Source organism: Chiloscyllium punctatum, chromosome 13 (genome assembly GCF_047496795.1).
Source record: "Chiloscyllium punctatum isolate Juve2018m chromosome 13, sChiPun1.3, whole genome shotgun sequence".
Taxonomy (NCBI): Eukaryota; Metazoa; Chordata; class Chondrichthyes; order Orectolobiformes; family Hemiscylliidae; genus Chiloscyllium; species Chiloscyllium punctatum.
The window spans coordinates 100,861,664-100,882,388 of NC_092751.1; the positions used below are offsets into that span (position 1 = coordinate 100,861,664).

A 20,725-nucleotide genomic window follows, 5' to 3' on the forward strand; every position below is an offset into this window, starting at 1 on the left:
TTAATTAAAAGTCTTTGAGCAGGTACAATTCTGTGGGAACATCCAATTATATCCACAAAGTTTAACTTGCTTGAGGCTGTGCAAGATGAGATAAAAGATAAACAGGGCAATTTGATATCATTAGCAGTCATCTTATCTTCTTTTGCTAATGTATTTCTGATTGTAGTTGTGGACAAGTAAAATATGAGTGGAATGTGTCGGGGTGTAGTGTATGGCACAGGTTGCATTTGCATGGTGTATGAATATCTGTTAATGAATTGGATGCTGGCCTTTTAACTGTTTCTTTACAGATAAAGGAAGAAGATTCTAGTTTCAAAGGTTTTTCTTCCATTAATTAACACTCGCTGTTAAAGGAACAAAGTCGCAAGTAAGGAGAACTCTGTTGACTCTTTCATGCAAGGGACCAGCATTTTCCCTGCTCTCCTGCGCCAAATCAAAATTTTTTTTTTGAGATTCCCTGCAGTGTGGAAACAGGCCCTTCAGCCCAACCAATCCACATCAACCCTCTGAAGAGTAACCCACCTGGACCCATTTCCCTCTGACTAATGCACTTAACACTGTGGGCAATTTAGTGTGGCCAATTCACCTGACCTGCACATTTTTGTGACTGTGGGAGGAAACCAGAGCACCCGGAGGAAACCCACGCAGACACTGGGAGAATGTGCAAACTCCACACATAGTCGCCCGAGGCTAGAACTGAACCTGGGACCCTGGTGCTGTGAGACAGCAGTGCTAACCACTGAACCACTGTGCCTCCATGGTTGTTGGAGTTTAAGTGTCAAATGCATTCAGTGCAGTTTGAGTTTGAGATTTTATTTACGAGTTAAAATGTTGCTGAACTGCCACTTTGCCTCCAGCAGCTGCTTTGTGTCTAAAGCAGCAACGTGTCATCTTAGCTTCTGTGACATAAGAACCAGCCATGAGTAATTTGGTAATTAAAGATTCAATAGACATTTATTTCAGCTCCTTAATATGCACGTGTTTCATGATCCGCGGCACTTCAGTGTCTGGCTAATACTAAACTTCTCAGTTGCAAGCAGTAGCATGGTTCCATCTGCATGTCAAGTTTCTTGCGACCCCAGTTATGATGGAGTCTGAGACCTTAAGAGCCTCAGAACACATGCTTTGCTGCAGTGGTGATTTGAGGTGATAGTCGCTTAAAGGCATACTGACAATCTAACAATCTAACTCCAGCAGGTGTGTGGAGGCAACCCCAGCATAAAGAGTTGACCGTGCCCCTCAGTCATGTGTGAGGAATGCACCCTCTGACCTTTCTGGGGCAGTTCAGTGGTTAGCGCTGCTGCCTCACAGCACCAGGGACCCAGGTTCGATTCCACCCTCGGGCGACTGTCTATGTGGAGTTTGCACATTCTCCCAGTGTCTGCATGGGTTTCCTCCGGGTGCGCTGGTTTCCTCCCACAGTCCTAAGATCTGCAGGTTAGATGGATTGGCCATGCTAAGTTGTCTGTAGTGTTAGGTTCATTAGTTAGAGAGAAATGGGTCTGGGTGGGTTACTCTTCGGAGGGTCGGTGTGGACTTGTTGGGCCAAAGGGCCTGTTTCCAAGCTGTAGGAATCTAATCTAATCTCCACTTTCTATTGGTCAGCTTGTTTGCAAGAGGCTCCTGAATTAACCTCTTTTACTTCGATGTCACAACGCAAGTTGGTTGGTCAGCTCAGTTGGCTGGATGGCTAGTGTGTGATGCCTACATTATGGATTCAGTTCCCAGACAGACTGAGTTTACCATGGAGGGCTCTCACCTTCTCCTAAGCTCTAGTGATCTTCATTGGAAAGAAGGAGGTTAAAAGGGGATTCGATAGAGACATGCAAGATGATCAGAGGATTAGGTAGGGTAAACAGTAAAAGTTCTTTTCCTAGGATGATGACTTCAGCTTGTATGAGGGGGGACAACTACAAATTGAGAGGTGATAGATTTATGACAGATGTCATAGGCAGGTTCTTTACTCAGAGAGAGGTAAGGGTGTGGAATGCTCTACCTGTTAATGTCGTCAACTCAGCCACATTAGGGAGATTTAAACAATCCTTGGATAAGCACATGGATGATGATGGGATAGTGTAGGGGGACGAGCTGAGAATAGTTCACAGGTCAGCGCGACATCGAGGGCCGAAGGGCCTGTTCTGCACTGTATTGTTCTATGTTCAGGTTAAACCACCACCAGTCATGTCTTTCTAATGAAAGCACAGCCCTGTGATCTGTTTAAGCAATGGCTACTTAAACACTTTGCTTGGTACAGATTGATTAAAAAGTAACCATCAATATTATTGATGTAAACCTATCACATTTTAATTTAGTTTCTTTTGAGCACATTTACTTGATGAGGCCACAACTATGGATCATGCAGGGATAAAACTGTAGCTTACTCAAATATTTCCATCATCTGGTATGATGTTTTTTCATGTTAGCTTATGCTCTTAATGAGTGTTTCTTGTTATGATATTAGTGATAAGAAAATATGGTTTCATTCACCTTTTTTCAAAAAATGTATTTTGCATCAGATCTTTGACACCAGAGACTAGGAAATACCTTTGGTGCATTTTGTTATTTATCCTCAGTGAGCAGCGACCCTTAGCACCACAATGTTAATGTTAAACGAGCAGGTCTGATCATGCAGGTACTAGTAATTTTCCACATGAGCCGTTACCAGTTCAACCTCACTTCCTGAGCTCTTTAACATACCTCGATTTCAAGCGACTATCAGATTCCCTTGTGAAAGCTCTTTTATAGACTGTGCTTCAACAACACTTTCTGGCAAACAGTTCCACCTTCGAAACCGACCTCTGCATAAAGACAATTTTATTTTTGTCCCCAGCCCCTCCCTTAATTCTTTGTGTGTTGTTTGTGAATTGTGTCGACTTGTTATAATTTTGCTGAGCCAGTCACTATTATAACTCTTCGCAACATTGGAAACTCTAATTGGTTAATCCTTCAATGTCCTTGGTTCCTGCCTGTTCACTGACCTCTTTCAATGGTGGTTGCAAAATACTCGCACAAGTAGAGTCTGTCTTGTTCGAAGTTTAATGTTTTGAAACTCAAAGATTTTAAAAACTAACAGAGTTTAATTCAGGGATACCCGGTCTGTTGTGGACCCTACTTTGAGCTCAAACTTTCTCAGAATCAATTCACAAAGTCTCACTGCATTTCAACACTTTTGGGAGTGCCCAATAATTTACACAATACAATTGCTTCATGGGATTTGTACAAATTTGACATCTATGGATATTGTAAAGCTGGAGAGGGTTCAAAAGAGGCATTAGGATGTTGCTGGGTATGGAAGGTTTTAATTATAAAGAAAGGCTGGAACCTTTTTCACTGGAGTAGAGATGTTGAAAGGTGAACTTATTGAGATTTATAATATCATGGGAGATATAAATAGAGTTAATGGGAGTTGTGTTTTCCCTGCGATGGGGGAATTTCAAGATTGAGGGCATTTTTTTTTAAGGTGAGGGGAGAGAAAGTTAAAAAAGGCAAGGGACAAATTGTTTACACAGTGGTTTGTGTGTGGAGTTTGTGTGTGGAGTTTGTGTGTGGAATGCACTCCTGAGGAAGTGATGGGTATGGGTGCAATTACAACATTTAAAAGACACTTGGATAAGTACATGAATAGGAGAGGTTTGGAAGGATGTGGGCCAAGCGCAGGCAGGTGGGCCTAGCTTAGTTTGGGATTATATTCAGTATGGGCTGGTTGGACCGAAGGGTGTGTTTCTGCACTGGATGACTCTTATCTAGTTTTCTTTTGAGAACCAGGGTACTTGATGCAAAGATTAAAAATTTGTAGCAGGCTTTTTGGACTGAGCTGCTTGCTGTACCCCCTTTAACTCGGTTCCTTTGTTCTTTGCACTTTTCCTATTTTGGCTTCTTTGAATGCAGGTCCAGAGATGAGAATAATATAAAACAATGGAAAGCACTCAAACTCCAAGATTACTCCAAAGTGAAGGAGCAGCGCTCCGAGAGGTAGTGCTTCCAAATAAATGTGTTGGACTGTAACCTGGTGTTGTATGATTTTTAACTTTGTACACCCCAATCCAGTACTGGCACCCCAAATCACATCAAAATTTGCAATTTGAGCCTGTACTCTACTACATAGATGACTATTTCGCCCTGCATTGGCAAATTATGAACAAGCAAATGTGCTCAGCAGCACCAGTGAGTAGCCAAAGGCACACCGATTATAGTTCTCTCGTGACTGACCATGTCATTTTCTCCCTATGGATGTAACACCAAACCTCCTTGAGCAGCTTCTTCCACACTAATCATTCTAGGGAGAGGAAACTTGCAGATATTATCTAATCAACTTGTTCAGAGATGTTATAACCTCTGGAGAGGTGGGACTTGAACCCTTGCCTTCAAGCCCATAAGTAGGGACACTCCATGCTGCAAGAGCCCAGAGCCAAGCTTGCATTCCTAAAGTTAATTGCCACTCAATCATTCATTGTTTTAAGCCAAAACACCCTGTCTTGTGATGAGCACTTCATTTGAAAAAGCCCACTTTGGCTGTATTAATCTTCAAACCTCCTTTGGTCAGTGCTCATCAGTTTGGGGTACTGGGGGCAGTTTGGATTTTCAGTGGGACCCAGTGCTGTAGTTCTTGTTTCTGCGCATCTGATCATCTTTGTAATCTGATCACAGTTTGCCATGTTTTCTCCCACTTTAGTTGATTGGCAAACCCCCTCCTTAAGAATAGATCTTGATGGATACAGCCCTAAGTGAAATTTGTCACAGGGACTAAGAATGTCCCTTTGCCCTTTCATCTTTTAGCGACTTGCCACTGTTGTTCCTACGGCACTATAAGAGGCTTTCAGCAGTTCAATAAACAATAGACAATAGACAATAGATGCAGGAGTAGGCCATTCTGCCCTTCGAGCCTGCACCGCCATTCAATATGATCATGGCTGATCATTCCTAATCAATATCCTGTTCCAGCCTTATCTCCATACCCCTTGACTCCACTATCTTTAAGAGCTCTATCCAATTCTTTCTTAAATGAATCCAGAGACTGGGCCTCCACTGCCCTCTGGGGCAGAGCATTCCACACAGCCACCACTCTCTGGGTGAAGTAGTTTCTCCTCATCTCTGTCCTAAATGGTCTACCCCGTATTTTTAAGTTGTGTCCTCTGGTTCGGCACTCCCCCATCAACGGAAATATGTTCCCTCCTGCCAGAGTGTCCAGTCCTTTCATAATCCTATACGTTTCAATCAGATCCCCTCTCAGTCTTCTAAACTCAAGGGTATACAAGCCCAGTCGCTTCAGTCTTTCCGTGTAAGGCAATCCTGCCATTCCAGGAATTGACCTCGTGAACCTACGCTGCACTCCCTCAATAGCCAGAATGTCTTTCCTCAAATTTGGAGACCAGAACTGTACACAGTACTCCAGGTGTGGTCTCACCAGGGCCCTGTACAGCTGCAGAAGCACCTCTTTGCTTCTATACTCAATCCCTCTTGTTATGAAGGCCAGCATGCTATTTGCCTTCTTCACGACCTGCTGTACCTGCATGCTTGCCTTCATTGACTGGTGGACAAGAACACCCAGATCTCTCTGAACAGCCCCTTTACCTAATTTGATACCATTGAGGTAGTAATCTGCCTTCCTGTTCTTGCCACCAAAGTGGATAACCAGACATTTATCCACATTAAACTGCATCTGCCATGCATCTGCCCACTCACCTAACTTGTCCAGGTCCCCCTGTAATCCCCTAACATCCTCATCACATTTCACCCTACCACCTAGCTTTGTATCATCAGCAAATTTGCTAATGTTTTTGCTGATACCATCTTCTATATCATTTACATATATTGTAAAAAGCTGCGGTCCCAGCACGGATCCCTGCGGTACCCCACTGGTCACTGCCTGCCATTTCGAAATGGAGCCGTTAATCACTACCCTTTGTTTCCTATTAGCCAACCAATTCTCTATCCAATCTAGTACTTTGCCCCCAATCCCGTGCGCCCTAATTTTACTCACTAACCTCTTGTGTGGGACTTTATCAAAAGCTTTCTGAAAGTCCAGGTACACTACATCCACTGGATCTCCCTCGTCCATCTTCCGAGTTACATCCTCAAAAAATTCAAGAAGATTAGTCAAGCATGATTTCCCCTTCATAAATCCATGCTGACTCTGTCCTATCCTGTTACTATTATCCAGATGTGCCGTAATTTCATCCTTTATAATAGACTCCAGCATCTTTCCCACCACTGAGGTCAGACTAACTGGTCTATAATTTCCTGCTTTCTCCTACCTTATCATACTTTGGGTAAAGTTTCTGCACTGAGGATTTTAAAATATACTATTTTTTTCCCTAGTTTTTCATGGGATATTCATGTCATTGACAAGGCTCATATTTGTTATCTTTTCCTTGAACTGAGCATCCTGCTCGGTGACTTTAGAGAGCATTTTGAGAGTCGGCCCTACTGCTATTGGTCTGGAGTCACGTGTAGGCCAGATCCAGTGGATATCCTTCTCTAATAAACATGAGTGAGGCAGATGGGTTGTTAAATCAACAATTGATAATTATTGTCGTGGCCACCACTGCTGAGTTTACCTTGATATGTTGTGGATTTATGACTTGATATGTATGTGAGCCCCTATCTGCAGTGTACCCTTCTAGGTCACTGAATGAAAAGCATAGTGACATTGCTACCTGGTCCCTGTTAGCCCCAGAGAAACTTCAGAGCAGGAATGGGCCATTCAATCCAGCGATCTATTCAAGTACTTTACTTTCCATGCAGACCACTTCACACCTGGCCTAACTCTATTCGTGCAGTCTGTTTCTTCATTTACTCGCAAAGGTTTTCCTTAATTGCATCTCTGTTGTTTATCTCAACTGCTCTGTGGTGGTGAGGTCTCCATTCCAGGCAAAAGTGAGGACTGCAGATGCTGGAGATCAGAGTCAAGATTAGAGTGGTGCTGGAAAAGCACAGCCGGTCAGGCAGCATCTGAGGAGCAGGAAAATCGACGTTTAGGGCAAGAGCCCTTCGTCAGGAATGAGGCTGGGAGCCTCGGGGGTGGAGAGATAAATGGGAGGGGGGGGGTGGGGCTGCGGAGCAGGTAGTTAAGAGTGTAACAGGTGGATGGAGGTGGGGGTAAAGGTGATAAGTCAGAGAGGAGGGTGGAGCGGATAGGTGGGAAGGAAGATTGGCAGGTAGGACAGGATGGTGCTGAGTTGGCAGATTGGGGCTGGGGTAAAGTAGGGGGAGGGGAAATGAGGAAACTGGTGAAGTCCACATTGATGCCCTGGGGTTGAAATGTTCCGAGGCGGAAGATGAGGCTTTCTTCCTCCAGGCAACTGTTGATGAGGGAGTGATGATGGAGGAGGCCCCCCCCCCCCCCCCCCCCCCCCCCCCCCCCCCCCCCCCCCCCAGGACCTGCATGTCCTCGGCAGAGTGGGAGGAGGAGTTGAAGTGTTCAGCCACAGGACGGTGTGGTTGATTTGGTGCAGGTGTCCCGGAGATGTTCCCTAAAGTGCCCTGCGAGAAGGCATCCAGTCTCCCCAATGCAAAGGAGACCACATTCCAATCAGATCTCCATTCCAATCAGCCCCCCCCCCCCCCCCCCCCCGATAGAGGTTTTGCCTGAACTCCTCATTGTATTTACCAATTTTACCTCAATTTAAACCCACCCTCCCCTTTCACTCCTAGTCTGAAACTAGGTGTCCACAAGTGGAAACATTGTGTTTCCATCTGATCAGTCTAGATGTTGAGCAGCAGTATGGGCTAGCCACAAACGCTCACGACTGCTGGAAATGCTATTCTTTCCCGATGCAAGGTTCTCTTGGCAGTAACTTAACAATGGCATAAAGAGGAAGAGAAAATCTATTGTGAAATTAATTTTTAAATATTCTTTACCTTTTTTATTTATTCATTTCTGGGATGTGGGTGTCCCTGCCCTGGCCTGGCCTGCATTGATAGCCCATCCCTAGTTGCCTTTGAGAAGGTGGGGGTGAGCCAAATTCCTGAACCGCTACAGTCCACCTACTGTGGGTTGTCCCGCCATCCCCTGAGGGAGAGAATTCCAGGAGTTTGACCCAGTGACCAGTGAAGGGACAGTGATATATTTCCAGGTCAGGATGGTGAGTGGCTTGGAGGGGAACTAGAAGGTTCCCATGCATCTGCTGCCCTTATCATAGGTTTGGAGTGTGCTGTCTGAGGATCTTGGGTGGATTTCCGCAGTGCACATTGTCAGTAGTATGCACTGCTGCTACTGAGCGTCTGTGGTGGAGGGAGCGGATGTTTGTGGATGTGTTCCCAATCTAATGGACTGCTTTGTCCTGGACAGTTTCATGCTTCTTGGGTGTTGTTGGGACTGCACTGATCCATCACAGTATTCCATTAGACTCCTGACTTGATTTGGAGATGCCGGTGTTGGACTGGGGTGTACAAAGTTAAAAATCTCACAACACCAGGTTATAGACAAACAAATTTAGTCGGAAGCACTAGCTTTCGGAATGCCGCTCTGAAAGCTAGTGCTTCCAATTAAATCTGTTGGACTATAACCTGGTGTTGTGTGATTTTTAACTTTGTACACCTGACTTGTGCCTTGTAGATGGTGGACAGGCTTTGGGGAGTCAGGAGGTGAGCTATTTGCTGCAGTATTCCTAGTTTCTGCCATGAATTAAACATTTATGTAATACTCAGTGCTTTTCTGCCAAGTTACTAAAGGTGCTGACCGTTGTTTCACCCCAGCAATAATTGATTGTAGAAATACACTAGGCTGATGATTCACTGCTGGGAGGACAAAGACCTTACTTCAATGCTGCGAGGAGTGGCATGTGATGGGCACTCCGTCACAGCGTGATGCGCTAGCAGCCGTGTTGCTTAGGGTCCAGATCAGGAAGCCAGTGATGGACTTTTATAGTTGTATTAGCGTCAGCCTCTGTCTTCCATCCTCATTTCACAAGTTTGCTTTCCATTGGTGCTGTAGACTGTGCGTCAGCCATTTCTACTCAGTCAGATGGCTCTGCAGTGGTAGATTTGTTCAGAATGACATGGAGTTGTTTCAAGTCAAGTTGGATCAAGAATCGAAGATCACCTCAAAATGCAGAGGTGTGTTGATCATAGGATCCCTACAGTGTGGAAACAGGCCATTTGGCCCATTGATTACACACCGACCCTCTGAAGGGTATCCCACCCAGATCCACCCCACCCTTGTAATCCTGCATTTCCCGTAGCCAATTCATCCTGACCTGCACGTCTTTGGACTGTGGGAGGAAACTGGAGCACCCGGAGGAAACCCACGCAGACACTGGGAGAATATGCAAACTCCACACAGACAGTTGCCCGAGGCTGGCATCGAACCCGGGTTCCTGGCGCTGAGAGGCAGCAGTGCTAACCACCGTGCCGCCCTTGTGGTCTTGTCGTTTGGCAACATTTGAAAACATTAAATGCTCCCCCTCCTACGATGTGCTGTTTTATGATCCAACATCATGGTCTTTTGGTGAGAGATTAATAAAACCTTTTTCAGCTGCTGAAGTAGAGAGGGAGAGATTGCTGAGGAATGTTTTGGTTAAACATGTGCATGGTTGAGTTAGAATTTATGGGCCACACATTTGTCACAGGGAAATCTTTGATTTGGTAACTCAGGTCCACCAGAGATGCTGCTTTTTTACTTTCTTCCAAATATCGTCATTGGTTTCTGATGAATGGTATTAAGCGTGCTCTCACTTTTAACACAGCACCTCAGCTCTTCAACCACTGTCCATTCCCACCACCTGTCCCCCTCCATGCTTTTGTTTGTCCATTACCCACTGTTGTGTCTGAGAGACCTACTCTGCAGCATCGTACCCATTTGTGGCCAACCAACATTGCTTTTTGTTTCCTACATAACTCAGAGTAAAGGGCTACAAAATGCATTTGAAGTGGGGAGGTTCTGACTAAGTGAATGGGGCGAGTCTGCTCCCATTCCCGATGGAGGGCTCTTGCCTGAAACTTCGATTCTCCTGCATCTTGGATGCTGTCTGACCTGCTGTGCTTTTCCAGTGGCCCACTCTTGACGCAGGTCAGCTCCCTCCCTCCTCCCAGCAGGGGGGGGGGGGGGGGGTGGTAAGAGGGCTTCGCATTAAGGGAATCGGCAAATGAGCCAGAGGGATGAGACATTCTTCTGTGGTGAATTATTTATAAAAAAAAACTGGGTTATTTTCCCTGTGTGGAGATGCTTCCTGTACTGGAAAAGGATCCAGAAGGGAATGATGATGTTTGTGCTAATTTATAGATTAGTAATAAACTCCTTGTAAACCACATGCATGCCTTTTGCTGCCCAATTCAGCATACAGGCATCAGTTTGTTAACAGTTGGTGTCTCAGCATCCAGCTAATTTCTGGAGCACCTCTCTAAACCCCTCTGCCTCACTGTGTGTGTCTGTGTGTGGGGGGGGGGGGGGGGGGGGGGGGGGTTGCACAAGGAGAGGTGCGAGGGAGTCAGTCTCTCTCTCTCTCTCTCTGTGTTTCACTCTTTGATTTTCTGTCTTTCTTCTCTGTCCATCGTGCTCTCACTCTCTCTCTGACACAGTGTCTCTCCCTCTCGCTCTGACACAGTGGCTCTCGCTCTCCCTCTCGCTCTCCCTCTCGCTCTCCCTCTCGCTCTCCCTCTTGCTCTCCCTCTCGCTCTCCCTCTCGCTCTCCCTCTCGCTCTCCCTCTCGCTCTCCCTCTCGCTCTCCCTCTCGCTCTCCCTCTCGCTCTCCCTCTCGCTCTCCCTCTCGCTCTCCCTCTCGCTCTCCCTCTCGCTCTCCCTCTCGCTCTCCCTCTCGCTCTCCCTCTCGCTCTCCCTCTCGCTCTCCCTCTCGCTCTCGCTCTCGCTCTCGCTCTCGAGCTAACTGTGTGTCTCTCTGTCTCTCAGGGTATTCCCTAACACCAGTCGTTTTGACTAAACCTTCATGCGTCTGCTCAAATATTTCCCTTTAGGGTGTCATATTTCATTTGGTAACATACCTGTGCATTGTCTTGGGTCTTCTGCTGTGTTAAAGATGCTACACAAATGCATGTGGGACTGAAGGGTGCAGCCAAATGCTTTGTGTTGACAGTGTGAAGTGAAGAGAAAGCAATGATTCCGATGGCATTTGCTGCTGTCTCCTGTTCCTTGTGTGGCTGCTGTCATGGTGCTCCATGGGAATCACCGATCATTGAGTGATGACTTTTTGAATGGCCTTAAAATCAGGGCAGTTGCTGTGATTATAAAACTAAGTCACCTTTTCAGTTTTCTAAAGAGCTTCTTCTAAGATGAATTAATTATTCAACTATCTCTTCAAATACCCTGCTCAAACAAATCTATCTACTGAACATCTGCTGAACAATTGCTTACGTTTGGCTAACTAGATCTGCAACGAGTGTTTTTTTATAATGAAAGCAATAGCAATTCTTTTTAGGGAATGTATAGTTTGTTCATACGTATGCACGTTGTTATCACTCCTGGGCAGAATGGGTGTCACACTGAGAGGAACACAAGCGAATTAAAAAAATGAGGTGATGTGGACCTGAGAACTAGGAGGATATCTGAATTCTGAATGTCAAACGAGGTGGATTTTGACACTCATTTTGAAATGCCCAAGCTGTATGCCAAGTTATATAGCCTGGAAACAGACCCTTTAGTCCAACTTCTCCTTGCTAACCAAGTTTCCCAAACTAAACTAGTCCCGTTTGTCTGAATTTGGCCCGTATCCCTCCCAATCTTTCCTATCCATGAACTTATCCAAACATCTTTTAAATGTTGCAACTGTACCTGCATCTACCACTTCCTCTGGTAGTTCATTCCACACACGAGCCACCCTCTGCATGCAGCAGGTTGCCCCTCGGGTCCCTTTTAAATTTTTCTCCCAAAGGCAACTCCTGGTTCGCCAAACCTGGTGATGGATTCGGGGATCATTCTGGGTCTAAGTGTCACCACACGGTGGATCAGTGGTTGGTACTGCTGCCTCACAGCGCCAGGGACCCGGGTTTGATTCCAGTCTCGAGCACTGTCTGTGAGGAGTTTGCATGTTCTCCATGTGTCTGTGTGGATTTCCTCCGGGAGCTCCGGTTTCCCCCCCCACAGTCCAAGGATGTACAGGTTAAGTGCATTGGCCATGCTAAATTGCCCATAATGTCTAGGGATGTTTAGGTTAGGTGCATTAGTCAGGGAAAATGTAGAGTAGTAGGGAAGGGCACTGGGTCTGGGTGGGTTACACGTCAGATGGTTGGTGTGGACTTGTTGGGCCAAATGGCCTGTTGTCCACACTGTAGGGATTCAATGATTCTATGATTTGTGTACAGGACTGAGCTATAAAGAGGAACACTGTCAAACTGTCGAGATTTTGAACAATTAAAAGTGACCTGATAAGTGAAAGAACTTTGAGTCAGTGATTTGTTTTGTATCTTAACGCATTTTAAATTCACGGGCAGGAAGGTGGCTCAGTGGTTAGCACTACTGCCTCGTGGCACAGGGACCTGGGTTTGATTCCACACTCAGATGACTGTATGGAGTTTGCGCATTCTTCCAGTGTCTCTGTGTGGGTTTCCTCTTGGTGCTCTGGTTTCCTCCCACAGTCAAAAGATGTGCAGGTTAGGTGAATTGGCCATGCTAAATTGTCTACAGTGTTCAGGAATGTGTAGGTCAGGTGCATTAGTCGGGGGAAATGTAGGAGTAATAGGTTAGGGGAATGGGTGGGATACTCTTTGGAGGATCAGTGTGGATTTGTTGGGCCAAATGGCCTGTTTTCACACGAGGGATTCTATGAAAGCTCTCAGTTGTGAAAGGTGATCAGTCAGGCTCATGACATTCACCAAGTCAGTACCTTGGGCAATGGACTCTACTTTGCAACTTCTGCACAAGTCCCCTGCCTTACAAACTGGTGGAGTTCTTCCATTTAGTTTAGATTTTTTTTCAAGGTGGTTGGACTTCCGAAAAGCACCACCTCGAAATGTCACAAAGAGCTGGAAGAAGACTGATCTGCGTTGAGAAACCAGGTACCCTTTGTAAAAGTGACGCTGCCATGGACTTGAAACAAAGTAGGCAAAACGGTAGAAAAAAAAGAGTTCATTTTATTTTTCCCCTGTTTTTCTAATCCGTCTGTTCAGGGATGTTATTAGACACCTCTGGAGCAGGTGGGACCTGAACCTAGCCCTCCCAGTCCAGGGGTAGGGATGATACCACTGCATTGCAAGAGGGTCCCCAGAAAAGATTGTTAGGTGCCACTAAGTAATGCCTTAACTATGTGTGTTGTAAGGCCATTTGGACCAATCCATCCTTAGGAAGGGGATTGCTAACCTTCTGTCCTCTCATGTAACAACTTATTTGCTCTTCTTCCTCCCTCCCGAGTTTTCTCACCCCCCCCCCCCCCCCTTCCCCATCACTATCCCATTCTTTCTTCCTTCCTTCCCACTGTCCCACCTCCCCTAGTTTTCTGTGTGCAGTTTTCTCACCCCCACCTCACTCGCCCATCCAGCAATTTGATCAGAGGATCATTCAAACTGCTACACAGTTGTGGTTTCGACATAATGAAATGATAACTGGCAGCACTGGGTACAGCAGTATTGGACTCTGAACAGTGGCTACGGTTGATCTTGCTGTTAACGGAGGAGAAAGTGAGGACTGCAGATGCTGGAGATCAGAGTCAAGAGTGTGGTACTGCAAAGGGCTGGGCTCTTGATGAAAGACTTTTGCCCAAAACGTCGATTCTCCTGCTCCTCGGATGCTAATTGTTAACTGAGTCTTTTGGCTCAGCAAAGGACAGTGTCATCTCAAGCAGCACAGTGCACAAAGTGACTATTTAATCAAGATCAGCCGACTGTCTGTCTGCAACAAATCTTGAGACCAAAACCTACAGCAAAGTCTACCAGTAAAAGCAACATTATTTCTCCAGCAGGCATACAGTTTATTAGAGTCATAGTCCGAGAGGTCTACAGCGCAGAAAGAAGAACCTTCAGCCTTTTGAGGTTGTGCCAGTGAAAGACAAACACCTGACTATTCTAATTCGATTTTTCCAGCACTTGACCCATAGCCTTGGCATCACTAGTGTGCATCTAAATAGTGAAAGGTAGTTGCAGTGCATAAAATCAATCCCAGTCATTTCCTGTAGAATGTTGTGCAGGCATGTGGCATGGGATAATTACCCAAATATTTCTGTTGTGGTCTTGACTTGCAGCTTCACGATATACAGCCGCCTGTTTAAGCCACACATATTTTTTTGACAGGTTCAGGTATTACTAGACGCTGTCAAGGACAATGATGTCATACTCCCCGACAGTGGTAAAGGTGTAATGCTCATATGACATTCCTTTGTGCTTTGTTTATAATACCTTTGTCAACCCTTCGGATTCCTCTCTTGTGTCATAGCTCAAAAGAGTAAGTGCGGGTGCACATAATGCAAAGAGCAGGAATTTGGACTGGTGCAGTGTCTCTCCCATTGCAAATACAATCAGAACTGATCAAGCTCCCGATGAAAACTTGATACTCTAATATCCAGGGCCTAATTAATAGCACGGTGGCTCAGTGGTTAGCACTGCTGCCTCACCGCGCCAAGACACTGGCTCAATTCCAGGTTTGGCTGGCTGGCTGTCTGTCTGTCTGTGTGAAGTGTGCACATTCTCCCTGTGTCTGCATGAATTCCTTCTGGGTGCTGTGGTTTTCTCCCAGGTGAGGGTGAATTGGCTGTGCTAACTGTCCAGGGAGGTGCAGGCCAGGTGGGTTCGCCATGGGAATGCAGCGATACAGGGATGGGGTAGGGGGCCAGTCTAGCTGGAATGCCCTTTGGAGGGCCAGTGTGGACTCGATTAGGCTGGATATCCTGCTTTCACATCGTAGGGATTCTGTGATTCGACTGTCCTCCCAGTGATCAACACTGATCATACCTTACGTGCTTTCCAATTAACAGAGGCATTAGCTTGGCTCTTGAATGCGACTCCAGTGACAGTATCATTACGTCACCATCTCCCCTACATTTACTGCCATTTGGTTTTGGACTCCCCAGAATGTACAGCTTCTATATAACTCACCATCCTGACTTGGATATTTATCACTGTTCCTTCACAGACACTGGATCAAATCCCTAACGGTAACATGTGTGTCCCACACATTAATGACTGTGGCAGGTTAAGAAGGCAACCACTACTCTCTCCAGAACATTCAGGATATGCAACAGACCCGATCCAATAAATGAATAATTAAAAAATCAAGTAGATAAACACTTTCCGATTAGTTTGAATGATTTTTTAAAATATTGACTTTCCAAAGAACTTAAAGCCTTCACTCTGCAAATATTAGTGTCCAAGGAATTTCCCAGTTTGAATTATTGGGTTGTTATCAGGGGAGCTTAATCTCCTGATTTGCTGCTTCAAAAATAGAGTTGAAAATGTCATATGAAATGATGATAAATGGCATCTCTTTACAAAATTTCTAGTCCACGCAGTTCCTACAGTCCATCCAACTTTTGTCACTCTTCCCATGAGAGAAACACTCTGGTGAAGTGATAGACTCCCTTCAGTGTGGAAACAGGCCATTCAGTCTATCGAGTCCATACTGACCATCCGAATCTTCGCAATAACCTACAATGTCTGTATTGAGAAGGAAGTTCATTTTTCATCTCGTGGTGGGAGTAGTGGTCATGTCTGGCTGACCATGGTGAACAGCAAGTGGTGGGTCAGAGTGGGGAGAATAAACACAGGACAGATGTGAGAAAGTAACCCTTTACACAGAGGGCATTCAGATGCTGGAATGATGTAACACATTGCAGTTATTGAGGTCATGGTGCAAGATGCAAATGTTAACTGGCTTCTCCAGTGGGAGTAAAGGATAGTGATTGGTATTCCATATTGGCAAGATTGAATGGTCTGCTTTTCATCTAATCATCAACATTGTCATGCTTGGAAGTCAAGTTCTGTTTGGGGTGCCATGGGGTTTGGATTTTGTGCCCCACATGGTCTGTACCCAACGTATGCAGCCCATCATTGTAAAGTATGGTGCTAGAAAAGCACAGCAGGTCAGGCAGCATCCAAGGAGCAAGAGAGTCAATGTTTCGGGCATAAACCCTTCATCAGAAATTCCGGTCAGGATGCTGCCTGACCTCTGTGCTTTTCCAGCACCACACTTTTCGACTCCGATCTCCAGCATCTGCAGCCCTCACTTTCTCCAATATGCAGCCCATAACATATTTGGCACCGTAAACAGGTAGACATTTAACTGCTGCACCAGGAGCAATGTTCCGATTATGGAAAATGTGTTGTGCTACAAAGAAGGTCACAGAGACCTTGATGAATTGAATTAAATTGAACTTATTGTCATGTGTACCGAGGCACAGTGAAAAGCTTTTGTCTTGCAAGCAATACAGGCATGTCACAGAGTTAAGGAGCAGTCATAGTAAATAATAGGTAAACAGCAGCAAAAACCAAAACACAGGTACAGGCAAGTGTTAAGAGTTTGAGAGTCTAGTCAGTATTCTAACAACAGTCGGGTAGAAACTGTTTCGAAACCGGCTGATGCGTGTGTTCAGGCTTCTGTACCTTCTCCCCGATGGTAGAGGTTGTAGAAAAGCATTGTCAGGGTGGGATGGATCTTTGAGAATATTCCTTTGAGAATCTTTGATGAGCCAGACAGGCAGCGCCCCACAGCAGGGAACACGAGGCTTTATGAATTATTTGCCTCAATGGTGAGTTTGAGGAAAACGTGAATGTTATTGCAGAACGTTGTCGTCAGATGTGGCATCTAGATTCTACCTTGGGAGCAATATTGTTCTCAGCAGGCCTGCTGGACTTCATTAAAGATTACAAAAGAGAGGGAATTTTCTGCAGTTGTGTCTATGGGTGAGAGTGATTTTAACATTCCATTCCATGCACCCATCCTATTCAGCCACCTGGAAGCATTAATTGTGAGTAAATGCTTTAAGCTCTTACATGCCTGAGTAACAGCAGTGACTGCACGTGAAACACTTAGCATTGCTGAAAGGATCAATAAAGAGCTATTTAACTGTAACCTTTTATTTTACGTTCGCACATTAAAAATGGCCATCGCTTCTATTTGCATCAGTGTGCATTTGCCCTCAGAACTGATATTACTTTTGATTCTATGGATGGTAGAAGCTTTGTCACAGGGTTTGCAATGCTCCACGTACCTCTTTCGCAGTGCTGTTGATCTGATGGACTCTGCAAGAAAGACACCCAGTCACCTCCCAAACTGTCCTTCATCCCAAAGGAGTGTACAGGTCGGAAACCTGAGAGAATACCACTCCACCTCCATCACCAAGGGGTTTTACCCTTCCCTCTTCTTGACTATCCAAGAATTCCAGAAGTCTCTAGGAATGAGGAACCTCCAGGGCACAGCCTAAAACTGCTCCACTTGAGCATATTTCATTTCTTCCTTTATGAAGATGTTGGGGAGAAAGACTGATTTGACTGAGAGTCACGGATGCCGTAATTGGACATTGTGATCTGTTGACGTTCGGATTGAAGTGGGAGAGAGGCGAAACACATGAAGCAGGCAACAGCAGAGGTACAGAGTTGGTGATGGGGTCGTGGAACAAAACTTCCAGGAATGTGTCCAACTCGTATTGACCCAATTCCTTACACCAGGCATCTTGCAATGACAGGAATGCACCCATCAGAAAGGGCAGGCCTGTCAATTCTGTATGCAATTTTCTTTGGGAAACTCTCTTCCCCTCCCATCTGTTTACTCCTCCCTGCACCATCCTTTGCTGATTGTCAATAAATCCAGCTCCCAGAGTCCTCTCACTTTCAATCTAGATCCAGTTGTCTAGGGCAGGTCTGTGTGTCAGAGAGTCATACAGTACAGAAACTGACCCTTCGGGCCAACCAATTCATGCCGATTATAATCCTAAACTAAACTAGTCTCACCTGCCTGCCTGCACTTGACCCATATCCCTTCAAACCTTTCCTATTCATGTACTTGTCCAAATGTCTTTTAAACATTGGTTTATTTATTGTAACGTGTACCAAAATTCAGTGAAAAACTTTGTTTACAAGTAGTAGAGGCAGATCACAGTGAGCAAGGGTGTACAGAACAAAAGATTTACGCAGAGGTGTACAAGTAACATTACGCAGGGAGTGCAAAGAGATCAGTGTTGGCAAGACCAACATTATTTGAGGCTAGAGAGCCTATTCAATAGTCTAATAACGGCCAGGCAGAAGCTGTCTCTGAACCTGCTGGTGTGTGTTCAGGATCCTGTATCTCCTGCCTGATGGGAGAGGTTGTAGGAGATCATCACCAGGGTGCCATAGTTCTTTGATGATGTTGTTCAACACCAGGTAATAGTCCAACAGGTTTATTTGGAAGCACTAGTTTTCAGAGCACTGCTCTTTCATCAAGTGAACCACCTGATGAAGGAATGGCACTGTGAAAGCTAGTGCTTCCAAATAAACCTGTTGGACTATAACCTGGTGTTGTGAGATATTTAACTTTGTCCACCCTAGTCCAACACTGGCTTCTCCACATCATTGATTATATTGTCAGCCTTTCTACAGCAGTGAGCTGTATAAATGGAGTCTGTGGATGGGAGGTTGGCTTCCTTGATGCTCTGGACTGTGCAAACCACCTTCTGGAGTTCCCTGTGGGCCTGGGTAGAGCAGTTGCCATACCAGGCTGTTATGCACCCGGACAGTCTGCTCTCAATGGTGCATCTGTAGAAGTTGTAACTGTACCTGCACCCACCACTTCCTCTGGAACTTTATTCCACACACTGTCTGTGTAAAAACAAAATGTCCCTGATGCCTTTTTAAAATCTTTCTCCCCTCAACTTAACAATATGCCCCCTAATTTTGAAATCCCCCACCCTCAGAGAAAAGACATCTACCATTCACCTTATCTACACCCCTCATGATTTTGGGAATGGGAAGATGTTAACTCTTAAAAGCAGCTGAATTTTCTCATTACTTCTTTTGGAGGCAGGTGTCCTGGTGACAGAGGATTTTGTTTAACTTAGAGTGAGTTTGAAATTATACATTGATTAACGAGTTGACAGTGTTCACCGTGATCTCATTGAGTGATGGGTCAGACTCACAGGGCTGAGTGGCCTCCTCCTGTTCCGACTTCAAGCTATAAACGGAGTCAGATTTCTGGCTGGGTAGGATTAAGTATATCCCAGGCTGAGAGCAGCATGTCTGGTCAACCCTTTGAAGAATTGTTGCTGTCTTTAGGTAATTAGGTTGGGGCAGTTTGATGGTTGTTTTCCTGACAGGATTGTAGGCTGTATGAAGAGAGAATGTCTGCTCAACAACACATTCCTGTTCAGAACCCACCGACATGACCCACAAGGTGAACTTTAATTAATTGCGACAAATTAAAATCCAAATTTGCTACAGCGAATAATGTCTGAAAGCTTTAAGAGCAGTTAATAAAATTTTATAAATTATTTGGCTATGTTTAGCATTTTATGATGAGAAATAGGAGTTCATTAGAACATTTAATTAACTGCTGAGGTATGGAACTGATAGTTATGTTTAATAAACAGTAGCAAAGGTGGACTTAGTGTTTTTTTAATTGATGTTGATGTAATTTCTCGGTGCACGTACTGTATTTGTCGGGTTAGTTTGATGTAGATAAACTAATCTAATTTATCAGCTGGGAATTAGAATATATCCCAGGCACTTAATGCAAATGTTATCCAATTTAAACGAGTGGATCACTCTGTTGCTAACGGAACCTGTTTACGTTCACCTTGATCCTTTGCTATCCGTGTGTCTGAATTCTTGACTGCCTCTCCTGTTTGTCATGAGTTGGAGATGCCGGTGTTGGGACTGGGATGTACAAAGTTAAAAATCACACAACACCAGGTTATAGTCCAACAGGTTTAATTGGAAGCACACTAGCTTTCGGAGCGACGCTCCTTCAGGTGATAGTGGAGGGCTCAATCCTAACACAGAATTTATAGGTTTGTTGTACATCTCCAAACTATGTGGAATACCTTTTGTGTTCCAACTACTGGTTTCATCCTGAAGCCGTGTGGTTTCAATAAGACCTTGATCAAAAAGATCAAACAGATTTCCCTCGATACGATGCAAGTCATCGAAAGAATAAAATCTATTGAAATGAAATGAAATGATGAAACTAGCTTCATATTGTGAAGCAAGATTCTATAATTGAATTTCAGAACCTTGAAAGAGGAGAGAGATGACGGGTGGTGGTTTAACCTGAGGGTCACCACGCCTCAGGGGCTGAGGGGAGAGGTTAAGAAGGTGGGCTCTTCATAGTGACCTCAGTTGGTGGGGGAATTGAATTTGGCGTCACTGTTTTGCAAACCAGCCATCCAGCCAACTGAACTGCCTGACCAGCGTACCTGTGAATGTGTGCACCTCTTCAGAATGAAATGAGAAGAGAGTTTTTTTCAGACGCCCTGCACCCTAATGAAGGGTGGAGGTAATGATCTCTTGTGGTGGAAACAGAGAATGGACAACCCATCATCTCAACCCGGCCACTTCACTCAGGAACATGCCCAGGAGACCAATCCCCAGCCTCGGGTCAGTGGTTTCACAAGAGCAGCGAATTGAGGAGAAGGAAGGAACTCGCTGAGATCTGTCCCCTTTTGAGGTTTAATTATCGAAGCTTGCAGCACAACTGGAAGGCAGTTGGTTCTTGCCTGTTTTGGGTCTTTAAAGAAATTATCTAAATAGTACCCTGTTTTACCCATTCATGTATGCGAGGTGAGTTGTGCTTTGTATTCGTTTAACATTTTTAATATGCTAAACTGTTCAAAGGCACTGTGTATACCGTGTGTCCATTCATGTGAGTGCATTTGTC

At 45.1% G+C, this 20,725-nt stretch overlaps 1 pseudogene; it reads right to left on the minus strand.

Annotated features, from left to right (window-relative positions):
- Window positions 1-13,155: 13,155 nt before the first annotated feature.
- Window positions 13,156-13,271, minus strand: LOC140484776 (U6atac minor spliceosomal RNA; annotated as a pseudogene).
- Window positions 13,272-20,725: the final 7,454 nt, after the last annotated feature.